Source organism: Sinohyriopsis cumingii, chromosome 5, assembly GCF_028554795.1.
Source record: "Sinohyriopsis cumingii isolate HCF-2022 chromosome 5, ASM2855479v2, whole genome shotgun sequence".
NCBI lineage: Eukaryota > Metazoa > Mollusca > Bivalvia > Unionida > Unionidae > Sinohyriopsis > Sinohyriopsis cumingii.
The window spans coordinates 128,954,096-128,970,263 of record NC_142965.1 but is presented as its reverse complement, the minus strand read 5'-3'; the positions used below and the strand labels follow the sequence as shown (position 1 = coordinate 128,970,263).

Genomic DNA, 16,168 nt, shown 5'->3' with positions numbered 1-16,168 from the left:
CATATGTATGCATTTATGAATGTATGAACATAATACAAACATTTACCTTGCGAACAATGCATCGGTATATTATGTTAACGTCATCGCATAAGCTATATTCAATTTATTATTTTGTGATTAATCTTGGTCCTTGTGAACCAAGACCTCCTTCATTTCAATCGTAAATAAGCGCAAGAAAGGTGGAGACTTGACGATGGTCAACCCTCTAACTTTTGATGCGTTCTGCATAATCTTGCCAAATACTTCTGCTACGTACTTCAAATGTGACATGGTATAGACACGACGTGGTATGGCCAGTCGAACAAGCTCACGATGGAGATACACCTCTTTTCCATTCTCATCTTTGTAACCGAACTTTATGTTCCCGTATTCAAATGCGCGAATTCCACCTTCCACATAAAAAGCACATGTTAGTGCCCAAGCCGGATGCTGGTTGCGAGATAGGTGAGGAAGCGCCTTTTCTGCGTCAACAAAGATTGTATGACCGCCTGGCTCTAGGATGGTGGCACGATTGAATTCTAGCATTCGTCCGAATTCTTGCACCATTTCTATGCGATGCTGTAGGTAATGCTCATCCAAAGCCTCAGTCAACCCAACTGCAATTGCCTCCAGGTCCCTTCCAGCTAGTCCTCCATATGTGATGTGACCTTCCGCTAGGACGCATTCCTGTGAAAACTTTTCGAAAACCTCTCTTTGTCTGGTAGCGAAGACTCCTCCTATGTTGCAGAGTCCATCCTTCTTTGCTGATATTATGCAACCATCAAACTCATTAAACATTTCCAAAGCTATTTGTGTCGGTGTTTTATCCCCGAATCCATTTTCTCTAGTCTTTATAAACCATGTATTTTCTGCAAAACGGCAAGCATCGGCATAGAAGGGGACATTATGTTTGCGGCATATCGCTGCTGCCTCTTTTATGTTAGCAATGCTCACAGGCCATCCGCCTTTTTCTCCATTTGTAATCGTCATAACTACTACACCAACCTTTTGGTCATCCTTGGATAGCATTTCTTCCAGTTTTCTGCAATCAATGTTGCCCTTAAAGTCATGTGACTCCGCTTCAGTGTCAATATTTATGGCCTTTACTTTATTTTGCAGTATATGAACTCGAGTTGTATCGAAGAAACCATTGCTAAATGAGACCTCTGCATCTGACAATAAAACTTTAAACAATATCTTCTCTGCAGCTCTGCCCTGGTGGACTGGTACAATGAAAGGAAATCCTGTTATCTTTTTAACCGTCGTCTCGAATGTGTAGAAACTATCTGCTCCGGCATAGCTTTCATCAGCCTGCATCATTGCCGACCATTGTTTGCAACTGAGAGCATTTGTGCCGGAGTCTGTCATGAGATCTATGGTGACTTGATTAGCCTTCAGACAGTTCGGATTGAATGCAACCTCTTCCAAGTATTTCTGACGATTTTCTCTTGTTGTCAAGGGAATTGGTTCTACCGTCTTGATACGGTATGGTTCAAATTTGGAGAACATCTGAAATGATACGTTTGATTACAACTTGTATGCCTGATAAAATTAAAGAAACGCTATTCAAATGATTAAGAAATATTTAATAAAGTATATTTACTGAAGCGAATAAATGAAGGGAAGGGGTTACAGTTATAAAGATACCACCTGTCGATGGATTAATTGCAGCATTTCAATTTAAACCCAAAATTCAACCATTTTTATAAGTCTCTGGTATTACTCGGCCGGGGTTCGAACCCGCAAACTTCCGCATGAAATTATTGTAAGAAATTTGATGAGGCAATCATAAAAAAGCAGAATACATTTTGCCTTCAAGCAAAAATAATTAACAATTATGCAAATATGTATATTTTGTCATATGTATGTGTATATATATATATATATATATATATATATATATATATATATATATATATATATATATATATATATATATATATATATGACTTACTACCATACTTTATGCCTAGAAATTGTCAATATGTGTCAACCCCATATTATTTAATTTCTGCACTGGATACAATGTTATACTCGAGCCAATCGCCATATACAAAAGCAATAAAGCAATAAAGCTCTTTTGCTGGTAATGTTTGCCTATTATTTAGGGGCCTAGATTTAAAATGTAGGTGATGATATAGTTTGGTCTATTGCTACTGTTCACACTCCATGTAATGACATAGTTTGCTCTGTTGCTACTGTTTACACACGATACGTATAATATAATTCGGTTCTTACGCTGATAATTTAATAAATTAAAAAGTTTAAAAGTAGAGATTTTGCAAACCTCATGAGTACCTTGGTAATTCTCATAGTTTTATGATTTCAGGCATTTACATTTGCCACAAACCTCCCAATTAAAAAATCTTGGAGGTTCTTTGATTTTAGCTGGGATCAAAGCGAAATTTCGGTAGTTATTTTGTCACGATATTATGTTTTGATGAGTCTGATAGGCGTAAGACAATACTAGTATTATATTGTATCCTTGGCTTTAAAACAAACAGCGTAGTGATTATTAGACCACAGTAACAATGATTGGCATAGTCAAGACATGAGAAACAAGATTTCTATTCTGCGCTGTACGGGGATTGTTAACTCATTAAACCCTGGATATTTTTGTCATTTCTGCCTAAAATACGAGGAGGAAACACATTTTGGGGCTGCTTATGAATGCATGGACAAATATCTGGGTCCAAAAAAATTCAGTTTGACCTGGTGCCTATTTGTGTTTGAAACGTCGTCTTTCGTTGGTTATTTCGCTCGCGCTTGTGCAGAAAGGTAAAAGTTGGAGTTTGTTTTGATCTTGTTGGACTCATCATTTTTGTGTCCTGGCAACTTTTTACTTGAAATCCCCAACTTAGAGTTCTTTTTGCAAAGGTTCGCCTGTCTGTGTGCAGTTCAGATCAGCCTCTCTTAGAACTAATGCCAAAAAGTCTAAAATCCCGACACAAAATCCGATTCCGACGAAAGGCGAATATTTGGTGCAAAAAATGGGGTCTCAAAAATATGTTTCTCCCTCTGCGTTTTGTGATGCGAGTAGAAAGTCCTGATCATTTTTGTACCTTTATAGAGCTACGCATGTTTAATTTTCTGTACCACCACCCATTTTGGTGTATCTTAAATGACCCTGACGCTACAGAGCTTGGAAGTAGGGCACCATCTCCTGACACACAAACGTGGCGCCAAGGGTTAATGAGTTAACCATTGTCTTGAACTTTAGTAGCATTAAACTGTCGTTTTTGCCTCATTCAGTATCCTATGGGTCCCCTTGTAGATCTGTTTGAGCGTACTATATACTGCGTAGGGAAAAATCAAAACCACAAATGCCTGAGTAGTAAGGTGGGGTACATTAGCGACAATGGGAATTAGCATTACATAGACCCCTGGGTCAGATTAGCGACAATGGAAATTTAACATGGCGAAAAATCGTGGGTCAGATTAGCGACAAGGGAAATTAACATGGGAATAAATCGTGGGTCACTCTAGCGACAAGGGGAATTTAACATGGAACTATAGTGTGGGTCTGTCTAGCGACAAGGGGAAATTAACATGGGGAATAGAGTTTGGGCTTTTGGGATTTTTTTTTATAATTTTTTTTAAAATTTAAATTTAAATTTAAAAAAAGGGATAGGCAATGGAAAGGCTATCTCTTTTCGAGAAATATGGCTGGCCCTGAAAAGGGCCTTTGGGTTTTTTCTTCTTCTTCTTCTTTTAACTTCTTGACTTTTTCCACCATCCTCTTATTTTGTCCATCATTCCTTTCTTCTTTTTCTTTTCTGTTTCTGGTATCCAGTCCGGGTGACCCATGGCTCGGAACTTGGCCTGTATTTTCATCCAGTTGTTATTCAGTTGGTCGAATTCTAATTTCTTCTTCTTATTCTGTTCTTCCTTTCTTTCTTTAGTCCACCTTTCCTTTATGTTTTCTACTTCTTGGGTCATCACTTGTTTCATTATTTCTTCTCCTTTTTTCAACCTGTTCAGTCCCTTCTTCATGTATGACAACTCCGTCCAATACACTATATGTTCTAGGAAGCACCGGACTTGGATGACATAATCCAGTGCTTCCTTCAAACTCCCCACTCTTACATAAGGTGGGTCAATAAATCCTCTTGATTTGTTGACTTCATCTTCTATCATTCCTTCTATTATATGTCTGGCGGCCTTTATACGTTCGACTTGACTGGTTACCAAGTGTTCTTTATCTTCATACTCCCATTCCTTTTGTATCCTTTCTATAGCATATTCTGCATCTATTTTCCAGAAATAGATATGCCTCAATTGATTAAATAAATCAGTCACTTGCGTCATCTTGTCTAGATTATTCTTTGTAGAATGGTTTGAACGACGAATACTGTGGGTTCTTATACGAAAAGCGCGGACGTGAAGGAAAACATCCCCCTACTTTTTCATTTCATATAATAAAACCCAAACTATACTCTCCACATACGCTAAGAAACAATAAACAAAATCCATAATCTGCTATCCACACAATCGTACGTGAGCGCTTACAAAACCCAAACTATACTCTCCACATACGCTAATAAACAATAAACTAATCCATAATCTACTATCCACACAATCTTACGTGAGCGCTTACAGAACCCTAACTATACTCTTCACCTACGCTAAGAAACAATAAAGAAACCCATAATCTACTATTCACACAAACATACCTTAGCTCTTACAAGCACCAACACACAAACACATACCCTCACACTATCTTAAAAAAGAGTTAGTGTTTATATTCACACTAATCTAACTACACATTGGCAAATTGATGGTTATTTCTTTTCTAGAGTATTGGGTAGCCCTGAAAAGGGCTGTTTTTTTGTTTGGAACTTCATGGACACCTGGTTAATGGTGGCACCTTCCAGGCCTGGCGCCGCATACACATCTTATCCCCCAGTTACTTTTTACCTTTTGGGGGAAGAGAGCAGAGGCAGGATATGTCGCTTCAGAATCCCAATTTTCGCTCTCTGGGATTCTGAAATTTCTTCTTCTTCTTCTTCTCTCCTTTTCCTCCTCCTCCTCTTCTTTGTATCTTCTCTCCTCCTCTTTGTATCTTCTTTCCTCTTCTTCTTTATATCTTCTCTCCTCCTCTTCTTTGTTTCTTCTTTCCTCCTCCTCTCTTATCCTTCCCTCCTCCACAATGGCTTCCGCGGCCAGTTCATTTAATATGCGCCTGGCATATTCCAGATGCACATGAAGTTCCAACAGTTTCTCCAGTCTCGTGTTCATTTTTGGTGTTGATCAATCAACAAGGGTAGTTGGACTGCCGAACGAGTTTCAATTTATAGTGAAAGCGCGTACGTGAAGGAAAATATCCCCCTAAAAACATAAAATTGATCTTACCTAGATCATGACCACAAAAAAAATAACAACAACGCGCGGACCTAAAAGAAACACTCACTCACTTTTTTATGCTGCCCATCACTATTTTAAAATTTTTTATTAACCACTTCAATAAACTATCCACATACGCAAAGCAATCCAATCTAACCCCAAATATACACCTCAAACACCAAAAAAAGACATCATTTTAATCTACTATCCACACCAACTTACGTGAGCACTTACAAACACACAAACACATACCCTCATACCTTTTTTATAAAAGAGTTAGTGTTTATATTCACACTACTCTACCTACACATCGGCAAATCGATCGTTATTTCTTTTCTTGAGTATTGGGTAGCCCTGAAAAGGGCTGTTTTTTTTTGTTTGCTGTGGCATTCTTTTTTAAATTCTAAGAATGCGATGTCCTCTGAGGATAGACTTTCTGGCGATAGGTCTGCTTCTTCGAAAAGAGAAGAAGAACTCTTTGGTGTCGATACGACAATCGACAAAGCCTCTGTCAGCTTCAGGTTGCTGCTGCTGCTCTTGTTGTTGTTGCTGCTGTCTCTGAAGTCTGTACTTCTCTGTCCATTCTTCTTTTTCCCTGTTCATTTCTTCTCTGAAGAGCTCTTCTATCAGGTCTTCAGTGATTTTTAACATTCTCACATTCTCTATTTCTTCTGGCTTCGGTATCAGACTGTGTCTGACCCTATGCAAATTCACGTAGGCTTCGTTGAGTTTAGCTAGTTTGGAGCACATCTTCTTAGGAGGATGAGTCGACAATGGATGGTTAGACTGGAAACAACCCGGTTCTTAAAGTCAAAGCGCGGACGTGAAGGAAAACATCCCCCACACGGTTTTTGAGTCGCAACGTTTAGTGAGTGTCATGAGAGGGATAGTAAGAAATGAAAGAGCATCAATCCAACATTCTTATAGCTAAACAAAAGACAAAGGCATTTTTATTCAAAACACAACATTTTTTATTCTAAAATCACTTAACACTAAACAACAACTCTAACATTTTTAACAATAATCCAACAATATAACATCAAACAATTTTTTCAAAACACAACATTTTTTATTCAAAAATCACTTAACACTAAACAACAACTCTAACATTTTTAACAATAATCCAACAATATAACATCAAACAATATTTTCAAAACACAACATATTTTATTCAAAAATCACTTAACACTAAACAACAACAACTCTAACATTTTTTAACAATAATCCAACACTAAAAGTTTCTCCACTAGGTAAAGAGGGATAACAGTCTTCCATGGTTTCTAGTAATCTAGGATGACTTCTCTCAAACTGTTGATTTCTATGGTATTATCGAATTATGCATACAGGATGACGTTCACCGTTTCATCAGGGTCTCGGTCTTTAAACTGAATTTCCACACGAATCTGGCCGGATTTTATAGGGTGGAAATGTCCCTCGTCGCTGCCTTGGTCTGGAGTGAAATCGAAAGCCCACAAAGCGTAGCCTCCTGCATAATCCTCGTACGTAATACCGTGACTGGTATTGGTTCCTAACTGTCCGGTGGCTTCGTACAGGGACAAGTACGATCTCAAGTAATTCTTCTTGGTAAAGTCAGGTTCGAAAGGTCGGGTACACAAGGTCTTGCCATCGCGACTGACTTCGATTTTGGACACGCCAAAGTGTTGAAAGTAGAAAGGATTTTTTTCGGCAGCACCGTTGAAGGCTGTATTCTCGACGATACCAACGATCAAACGTTTGGGTAACTGTCCTTGGAACAGATGATCTTCGATCATGGATCGCTGTCCCTTGGGAATGGTGAAGGTTTTCACTTCCACGCGTCGTATGGGATACTTGGCAGTCGTTCTGCTCAACGTCTGACTGATGTCGTTTCCCACTTTAGGTAACACTTCCACACGGCGTACGTAGAGTCTGGCTTCTAGGATTTTGGTTTTGTAACCGTCACTATCAGCCATCAAATGGAAAGCGGCACTGCTACGATTCAGTCTCAGGCGGACATCCACCCCGTTCAGCAAATACTTTTCTTGCAACCACATGTCCAAATGCAAACGATCCATCAGTTCTAAACTTGTGTCGGCTCCCGTGATTCTCTTTCTTCGTTCTAGAAATCCATCATTGTTGTCTTTCTTTTCATCAGTTTCCAATATTTCAAACTTGGTAGGTTCGTCAGCTTCCCATACCACACAGGCATTGAGATGAGTGTTCTTGGCATCTATTCCGTACGTCAAGAGATTTTCCAGGTAGGCACGATAAGGGTAAGTATCCATGCTGCTACTGACCAATTTGTTATTCAAGTACAAGTCCACTCCACTGAACAAGGAATGCATGAAATTGTTGACGGGAGCTACTGCTTCATCGTCTATAGCACCTCCAGTCTTATCTAGAATTTTGACTTTCAGGTACAAGTAACTGCTATTCAGATCGATGTAATCTTCGGGCTGTCCTTTGATTTCAAACTCGATGGGAGCGGAATCGGTCAGTGAGGAGACGGGGTGAAATTCCACCCACTGGGATTCTTGCATCGTCATCATCGTGGGGGGCATGGCAAACAGATCCAGTTCCGTCTTGGAACAAGCGCAAGATTTTCGGTGCATCATTTTTTTGTCTCTTTTCTCAATAATCGAAAACGTCTAAGTCTCGAACGGTTCTTCTTTTCTTGGCCTTTCTCGCTTGAAGTCTGGTGAAAGGGTGTTTTCTTCGTCGTCTCTTTCTGCCTTGTCCTTGCTGAATGCCTGACTCGGTAGCGTGCAGGGCATTTATAGGTGTTTCTCGTTGGCCTAAAATGTCTTTGCCCGTTTGCAGCAAGACATTTTTGCCTGCCCTCATGAAGGCTTCTTTAGGGTTTTGTTTGTCGATGATGACATTTTGGAGAAATTCTTTGCCTTGCGTCAGTGCTGCATCTTTCAAGGCGTGCAATCCGCGCGCCACCATCGGTTTCAACACCGGTGCCACCGAACGAAAGGCCGATTTTAACATATCTCCTAAGCCGTGTCCTCGCTGTCGAGCAACCCCTCGGTACACTGGATACATGACTTACTTACGAGTCGTGAGAGAACCGTTTTCGAAAATGGAGTTTCACCGTGATTTTTCCTTTGGTGAATGGAATATTTTGTCCCAGATCTCCTTTTATAGCAATGTTGACCGTGTCCAAATACGACTTACTGACAGGCAAATAGTGAGGATGTACAAATACGCGGTGGACGTGGTAAGTGTTTCCACCTTCCTCGTCAGCGTTCGTGGCAGAATCTACTTTGAAAGGAATGACACGCAGTAACGGTACGGAGGTGTGTCCCACCACGTTGTACTCCACCACATCGGAGTACACAAACATCAAATTCAGTCCTTGGTTCAGTTCTACCGGGGCACGAAATAACTTGCTAAAAGACTCGTTGTCGTAAACGATGGGTAATTCGTTTTTCTTGATCATGGTCTTTCTCATGTCCATGTCTCCGCCCAACATGTCAAACAATTCAGGACAAAATAAAATGGACAGGATTTTACTCCGTTCAAATTTCATCAAGAAGCGACGAGCTGCTTTGTGGTACTCCATGGTGACACTTTTGTTAACATGCTTCAAAGCTTTCAGAAACACGACATCAAACCTGGAGGCTATGGTGCTGACCAAATGTTGACCACTAAAATAATAGCCTGGGGGAATGAACAAGTGATAGGTGTACTTTTGTGTACGGGTTTTCTTGTCATATTTGACATTGCTATCCATCCACTGTTGCATTTGCTCGTCATGAACTTCCACATCAAAAAAATTTTGATTGGGAAGGAGATTGAGAACTTGGGTCGGGTGAATCATTTCTACTAAAGCCACTTCCCAATGGGCTTCGTGATCTAAGGGGATGGCTTGAGGTAATTTGGCCGTGTAACAGCACAACGTGTTCTTGGGAAACACCTCCATGGAACTGTCACTGGGTAAGGTTAAGTAAAATTGGTTTTGGTGACTCATAATTCCAGAGTTCTGTGGATGTCCGAGGGGTTAGTGGACGTCAGAGGCGTGTCTCCGCCCAAAATGGGGTTCTGGTTGTGGTTGTTGGAGTGGTGACTGGCACTGGCACTGGACACAAGGTTCCCGGGGTTCCCGTTCAATGTGAATTTCAGGGAGGGATTAGGAAGCAGGTAACCGATGCAACTGCTCAATAAAATGGTCCACAATTGTTTGTCTCCTTGTTGCAAACTCAAATTGGCGATGGATGCCCCGATGACACAATACACCACGAAGATTTGGCAGAAAAAGACGATTTGCGTTTTAGGCACACGTTCTCCACACCACACCCACAAGGGTTGTTTTTGTAAATCTGTTTTTGTAAATCTGCGTCTGTGTGAAAAGGCATGATGGTCACTTCTTTTTATAGTCGATGACTTGCGAAGCGTCGATCCAAGAATCAAAACTGGGCGGATATCCTTTCCAACGTACTTTGACTTCTTTGACACGTCGTTTGCCCACTTTACGGGTTCTGCGTTCGAGAATGCTTTCGATGTCGTACACGTCGTCTTCTTTTTTGGTGACACGTTGTAACTCGGGCAAATAAAACGTTCCTTTGAGCACTTCTCCGTTCATGTCTTCCAATTTATAGACGACAGGATGACGACCATGCACTCGTCCAGTGACCCGAAACAATTCGGTCGTCCAGTTAGGTAAGTAACTTTTGTCAAAAGTGCGTTTGGTTTTGCCAATGCGCACCCAATCTCCTACGGCCAAGTCTCCACTTTTCGTGGGGACAGCCCTCGTTGGGGACGTACCAAACAGGCGCTCAAACACCAACACTTCGTTGTCGGGAGTCACGTCTTGCGGGGCACGTCCGATGCTTCGATGGTAAGATTGGTTGTACGCTTGCACCAGGTGCGGTAAGATGTCGATGTACTTCAGAGTGTGGTGATGCGTAAAATATTTCCACATGCGTTCTTTCAAAGTGCGTTGAAAACGTTCCACGATGCTGGCTTTGGTTTCGGGATTCTCGGTGGTAAAAAAATGAATGTCACGTTTCTTTAATTCTTTTTGGAAAGCTTGGTTCAGAAATTCGGTACCTTTGTCCGTTTGCCATCGAAGAGGGTGACGACCGCTTTGTTTCAGCACTCGTTGCAGGGCTCGCACTAACTCGCTGCTCGATTTGGAAGTCAAGGGTACGACCCAAGCAAATTTGGAAAAGACGTCGATGACACAAAACAAATATTTGTAGCCGCGATTGTAGCTGGCCAAATGAGAGACATCGGCTAAATCGGCTTGCCATTGATGATCGATGCCTTCCACTCGGGTGCGACTTCTGGCAAACTTGCGTCGAATGGGTTTGTGTAAAGTGTAGGTAGCTTGTTCTTGTAACCATCGTTGCACTTGAGGTAAACGGAGACTTTTCAGTCGCGTTTTGGCAGCACGATACAATTTTTGAACTCCTGCGTAACCTGCAGGATGGGAGGGATCGTAGTAAATGCTGGCTAAGACTTTTTCCATTTTTTTGTGTTGGTTGGTGTGTTAATAAGGCACCCACTCTTGGAGGATGCTACTCTTTTTCTCTTGGGGTATTTTCTTGGATTGCAATGCTTTGCGTGTGCGACCGGCAATAGGTGTTGAAGAGGAAGAGGATGTCTGAGCGGGGGATATCGGTTCTTGTTTCACTTCTGTCTTCACTTCTGTCTTCACTTTCTTTTTCTCTTGTGAGGAAGAAGGGGTGGCCATCATCTTTTTAATCCATCCGATTCTGGAGGTAGGTGGTGTTGTTAACTTGCGTACTTTTTCTGGTGGAGTTTGAAACCCTTCTTCTTCTTCTTCTTTTCCTTTTTCTGTCTTGGTCACTGGTACTGGTACTGGTACTGGTGATGGTGCTGGACTTTTCATCAAGGTCTTAAAATCTTTCCGAGTGGGTTGAGCTGTTTCGTCTAAAGCTTTCTAGTGAAAGAGTTGCAGTCGTTGCAAGAGTTGACCGTACTTTTGCGATTTTTCTGTTTCGGACAAATCTTGGCGATCCATCAAGGACTGCAATTCGTGTTCTAACTGGGACATCTCGCTCAAATGGGGATTGGGAGGTAAATGCGGGGTGTGTTGTTCTTGCCACCGATAGTATTCCATCCATCGTTTGTAAGGCACTAAAGCTAGTTTTCATCCTTCCATGGGGTTGTCAGGGGTCGATTCTGAGATCTTGGAATTTCCGAGGCCTTTTTATCTTGCTCCCACCAGTCCTCCCAACATGGTTCCCAAGACTCCTTTCAGTATGGGGCCTAACAAGAGAGGTAAAATACCTCCACGTTGCACTAACATCTTCTTTTTTTGACGAATGGGAATTTTCTTTTGAACCATTTGGCGAAGAACGTGACGATGTTTGCCTAAGCATTGTTTCTGGTGTTTGGACAAAGGGATCGTGCCTTTCAAAACGTTCAAACAACATTCGCACACGGTATCGATGACCTCTTTGGAGGCTGTTTGAATGAGTTTTTTTCGTAGGGGTGGAGAAGTTTTGGACAAGACAGATAACATGTCCCCATGTTTGGCTAAACGTGGTGGCAGTCCTTTCCTTTTCTTTCCTTGGGGTTTTCTGGAGGGTGACATCTTTGAGTCTTCAGGAGCACCAAAAAACACTGATACCCTACTCGGTCACAGGCCTTTTTTATACTGGAACGCGTCGCCACTGATTGTCTTTACGTCGTATCAGTTTGAGGACAGGCCTGACACGTCGTGCAGGGGTACGCAACGGACTAAATCGAGCCAGTTCTTGCTTGGACAAATCCAGTAAACTTTGTAACATGCCCGATCTTTCTTGAACTTTGATTTTGGGAGAAGGTACTTTGTGAGCAGCAGCCACTGCCACTAAATTGGAAGGTCCTGCTACTGGGGAAGTTCTTTTGGGGGTCATCAACGGAGAAGTTCTTGGTGTGATCAACGTCTCCAAATACTCTTCAGTTCTGGGTGTCATTAACGGAGAAGTGGACAAACGTGAAGCTGCCGGAGACGCAGTCACCGCTGTGGCAGGTCGTGGTTTGCGAGTGTAAGGTTGCGTCCTGGCCGAAGTGCCTCTCTTGCGACTACTTTTCTGTGGACTTTTCTTTTTCTGGGGGCTTCTTTTCTTTTTCCGGGGTGGTGTCTGGTCAGAGGAGGGTCCTGCCACTGGAGAAGTTCTCCTTGGGGACCTGGTCTTTTTCTTCTTGGGGCTTCGTTGGACTTTTGTCTTGGGTATAACTTTGGGGGCATTAGGATCCCATCTTAAGAGTGAGCGAATGATGACCCCTCCTAGAGTACCGCTCCCTCCAGGTTTCAAAATGATTTGTTTTTTGGTTTGAGTGTCGATGCAGGGATCGGCCAGTTGGACCAAAGCGACTTTCTTTCGATCGAAAAAGCGTTTGGTTTGATGAGGAATCTGAATGATTCCTTGGAGTAATTGACGTGCCGTCACCGTGAACCATCGTAAGACTTCTTTGAGACTAGCTTCTAAGACACGAGCTCGTGTTTGTGGATCTTTTTCTCGACTGATGCCATACAAGGCACGAATCAATTTGACGGGAAGATGCGACTGAAGGGACGTCATGTTCGCACTGAGAGTGAGACAGACGAAAAAGGGTCTGAGATTTTATAGATTTTTTTATGGGGAGTGAAATGAAGTCGAGAACGGAGACGTGTACAGGACAGGCCCCCCGTCTTGGCACCAGTGGTGAAACAAGTGGGTACGAAATCGCAAATCCTCGGGGGTCGTAGGTTTCAAATCGACTAGTAAATAGGCGTGTGGAATTTGAGTGGCATCGTCGTACGCCTGAGTCAGCCAAGGCGTTCCTAACTGTTTGGCTAAGACTTGCACTTGCGATTTATCTCGAGGGCTTTTAAACAAGACCACGTAATGCGCATTGAGACTGATGGTGCGATGGGCTTTACTTTGTTGAAACAAATTTTGGGTGATGTAAACGACACTGGCATTACGGTGATGCCCTTTGCGCGTAAACCACAGTTTAATTTCTTCTTCATCTTCTCCTAACATGTCGTCAAAAATGACCAAATGGGTTAGACGGGAGTCAGAGACGATGCCATCGTCTTCTTTAGGAATGCCTTCCATAAACACGATGGAATCGCCTTGACTTTCTCGCAAGAGGCTGTACACTGATTGCCACTCTTTGTAACACCACACGATTCGTTGAGGGGGTCGATCGATCAAATGATGTTTATGTTCGATCAAACGTTTGACGAATTCGGTTTTGCCTGAACCGCTAGGTCCAGCAATGAGCATGTTAAAGGGATGGCGAAGATACAAAGCCTCCCAACTGGCACGATCTAAGTGTTCGTCGATGACTTTGACAGTAGAGGAAGAGGGAGCAGAGACAGCAGAGGTAGCCATGGTGTGAGAAATGTCACTTGTGACACGAAAAAACAAACAAGACAAGAGTTTATATACTTTTTCAGAACACGTTTATTGAATGTTTTTTTTTCAAACATGAATACGAAAGACAAAAATACACAAAAGCCAAAGGCTTAAGTACAAGAATAAAAGGCACATGATAACCATGAACGTGGAATAAACACAAGTGTCTGTACAACATGTTTTGGGTAAAGTTCTAACCAGTTCTATAGTAGGGGGTAAGGTCACACAAGTGTCCTCCCGAAAGGGTCTTTCAGGCCAATCTGGTTTCTTCTTCGTCAACGACATGGTAAGTTACTTCAATGAACAATGAACTATCGATCTTGCCTAGGGTTCCTTTTCATATACAGACCAATACCGACGTGACCGTACGGTAAGGTGAAGTGATTGGGAAGTCGCACTCGCTTCTGGTATACAATTTGATAGACTTTTTCCAAGGGTCGACTGACGATGTGGTGAGTGGGTAAACGTACAATCTTGTTCGGTTGATAGGTGGTCACTTTAAAGTTTCCATCCTCTCCCGATTGCAAGGCTTCTTTCAATACCCCAAAGTTGACCACTCGACTGGTACGATGATTCAGAGTCAGTCCTTTCACTTTGCACGTCGTGTGCACTTCTCCTTGTTTGTCCCGGTATTCGTAGCCGTAATTTTTGGGACCACCACTGACGAAACTTAGAAAATTGTCGTCGGGATGCTCGTCTGTCCAGGCTCCTAAACGGTCTCCTTCGATGTCAGGGTGATGTTGAATCGGGTGATGGATGTAAATGCAACTGTCCGTGTCAAAGTACAGGACGCGTTCTTCTAACAGTTCTAAAGCTTCGTACAATTTTAAGCGAGCATGAGCTGTCACGTAAGCCGCAATGATGACATTTCCAAAAGGGTCGTCTTGTACAAAGTCCAGATCTTCTTCGTAATTGACCAAGATCAAATCCTCTCGAACGACGTCCACGTGTTTCATGTATTTGGTTTTGTCGTGAATCATCTGGAAGTAGGGGGAAGGTTCTGTCAAATATTCCGTCTTGGGTAAACACGGTCGTTGTGCCATTTTACCCCACAAGCAATTTAACATCACTTTGGCAAACGATCGCCTGCCTTCGTTTTTTTCGATGTGGTCTAAAGAGATGCCTTCTTGTGCATAGTATTTCTCTTTGAATTGTATTTGGTCTTCGGGAGTGTGACACCAGGAAGGATAGCCGCTGGCTTCTTGTTTCAGTTTCAAAAAGGCATCCACGTAGTCGGCGAAAATGCCTTTCTGAATAGGGTCACCCTTGTGGTACTGTTGTGTCTTGGGAAAGTGGCAAATTTCGTACACTTCTAACAGTTGGTATCCCATGTCCAGAGCTTTGAACAATTCCACGCTGACCCAGGTTCCCGTCAAGGCACGTTCTTCCTGGCTGTGATGGCAAGGTTGGTCCTGGTTGCACGTTTCGGCACAAGTACGGCACAAGGGAAACATCAGTTTGCCTTGACAATGGTGAGGTAAGACGGGATGGTATAGGTTCGTGGGAGGCAAAACTTTACACTTGATCAAGCCTTCGTATTGTCGAATGTTTTTCAGGTCGATGTGTTCCGTCAACAATTGCGGGTGCCCTACAGGAAAGCGACAATATTTGCACACGTAGGGATACAGCGAACACTCGTCCAAGTATTTGATTTCTTCTCCTTTCTCTTCGTCGGCTTGGTACAGCAAACAGGTGGCATTGGTCCTTCCTCCGTACAAACTATCCCTCGGGTTCATCGGGTCCATGAACTGGTAACTTTCCACGAGGCGTTTAAACTCGGGATCGGTTTTCAAACGGTGATCGTACTCGTGTTCCCACATTTCCACCACTTGGTATCCTTGCTGTTCTAACTTTAGGCGTCGCTGACAAGTGTCCTGGTACAAGTCTTCCATGGTTCGTTGCAAAAACTGATTTTTAGTGTCACGGTCAGGGTAGCAGACGGGACATCCGTGAAATAAGCAACCGTTAAACTCGTACACGATCTTGGGGTTTTCTAAGTCCCAGCCATCGACCGAATACGTTCCGATGGTCTTCTCGCCTCCTCCGTTGCGGGCATGCTGAATCCATTTGTCTTCCTTGTCGCACAAGTAATGTAACCAACGTAGGGCTTTGACCGAGTATTGACGCTTGACATAGTGGGTCGTTTGAGGACTGATGACAGCCACGGTGTTTTCAGGCATGAATCGTTGGCGGTACACTAAGGAACACGCTTTGGCAATGGTGCAAGCTTCTTTCAAAGGATCGACCCCTCCGTGTTCCATGAACAGTTCTCGAAATTTTCCACAGGAACGCCGTAAAATGTCCACGTCGGAACGACAATACTTTAACATTTCTTCCTGAAAGTCGAAGGGGTCAGAGGCATGAGCCTGGTACCAAGCGTAGAAAGCTTCTCGTTGTTCGGTACGCATGTTGTCGGGGTCGTAATAGTGAGCCTCAGGCAAATGGGGTAGAACGGCATGTTGATTGGCTTCCGTATTGAAAAAGTGTGGAAAGTACCCTTTAGC

General features: G+C 42.7%; 1 pseudogene across 1 annotated transcript in view; it reads right to left on the bottom strand.

The window, feature by feature from the left end:
• LOC149800217 (uncharacterized) overlaps nt 1–16,168 on the bottom strand; it is a 28,365-nt pseudogene continuing 12,197 nt past the window's right edge. The window contains exon 2 of the transcript XR_016420948.1: nt 1–1,488. The product of XR_016420948.1 is annotated as an uncharacterized LOC149800217 (transcript). The remainder of the gene's footprint in view (nt 1,489–16,168) is intronic.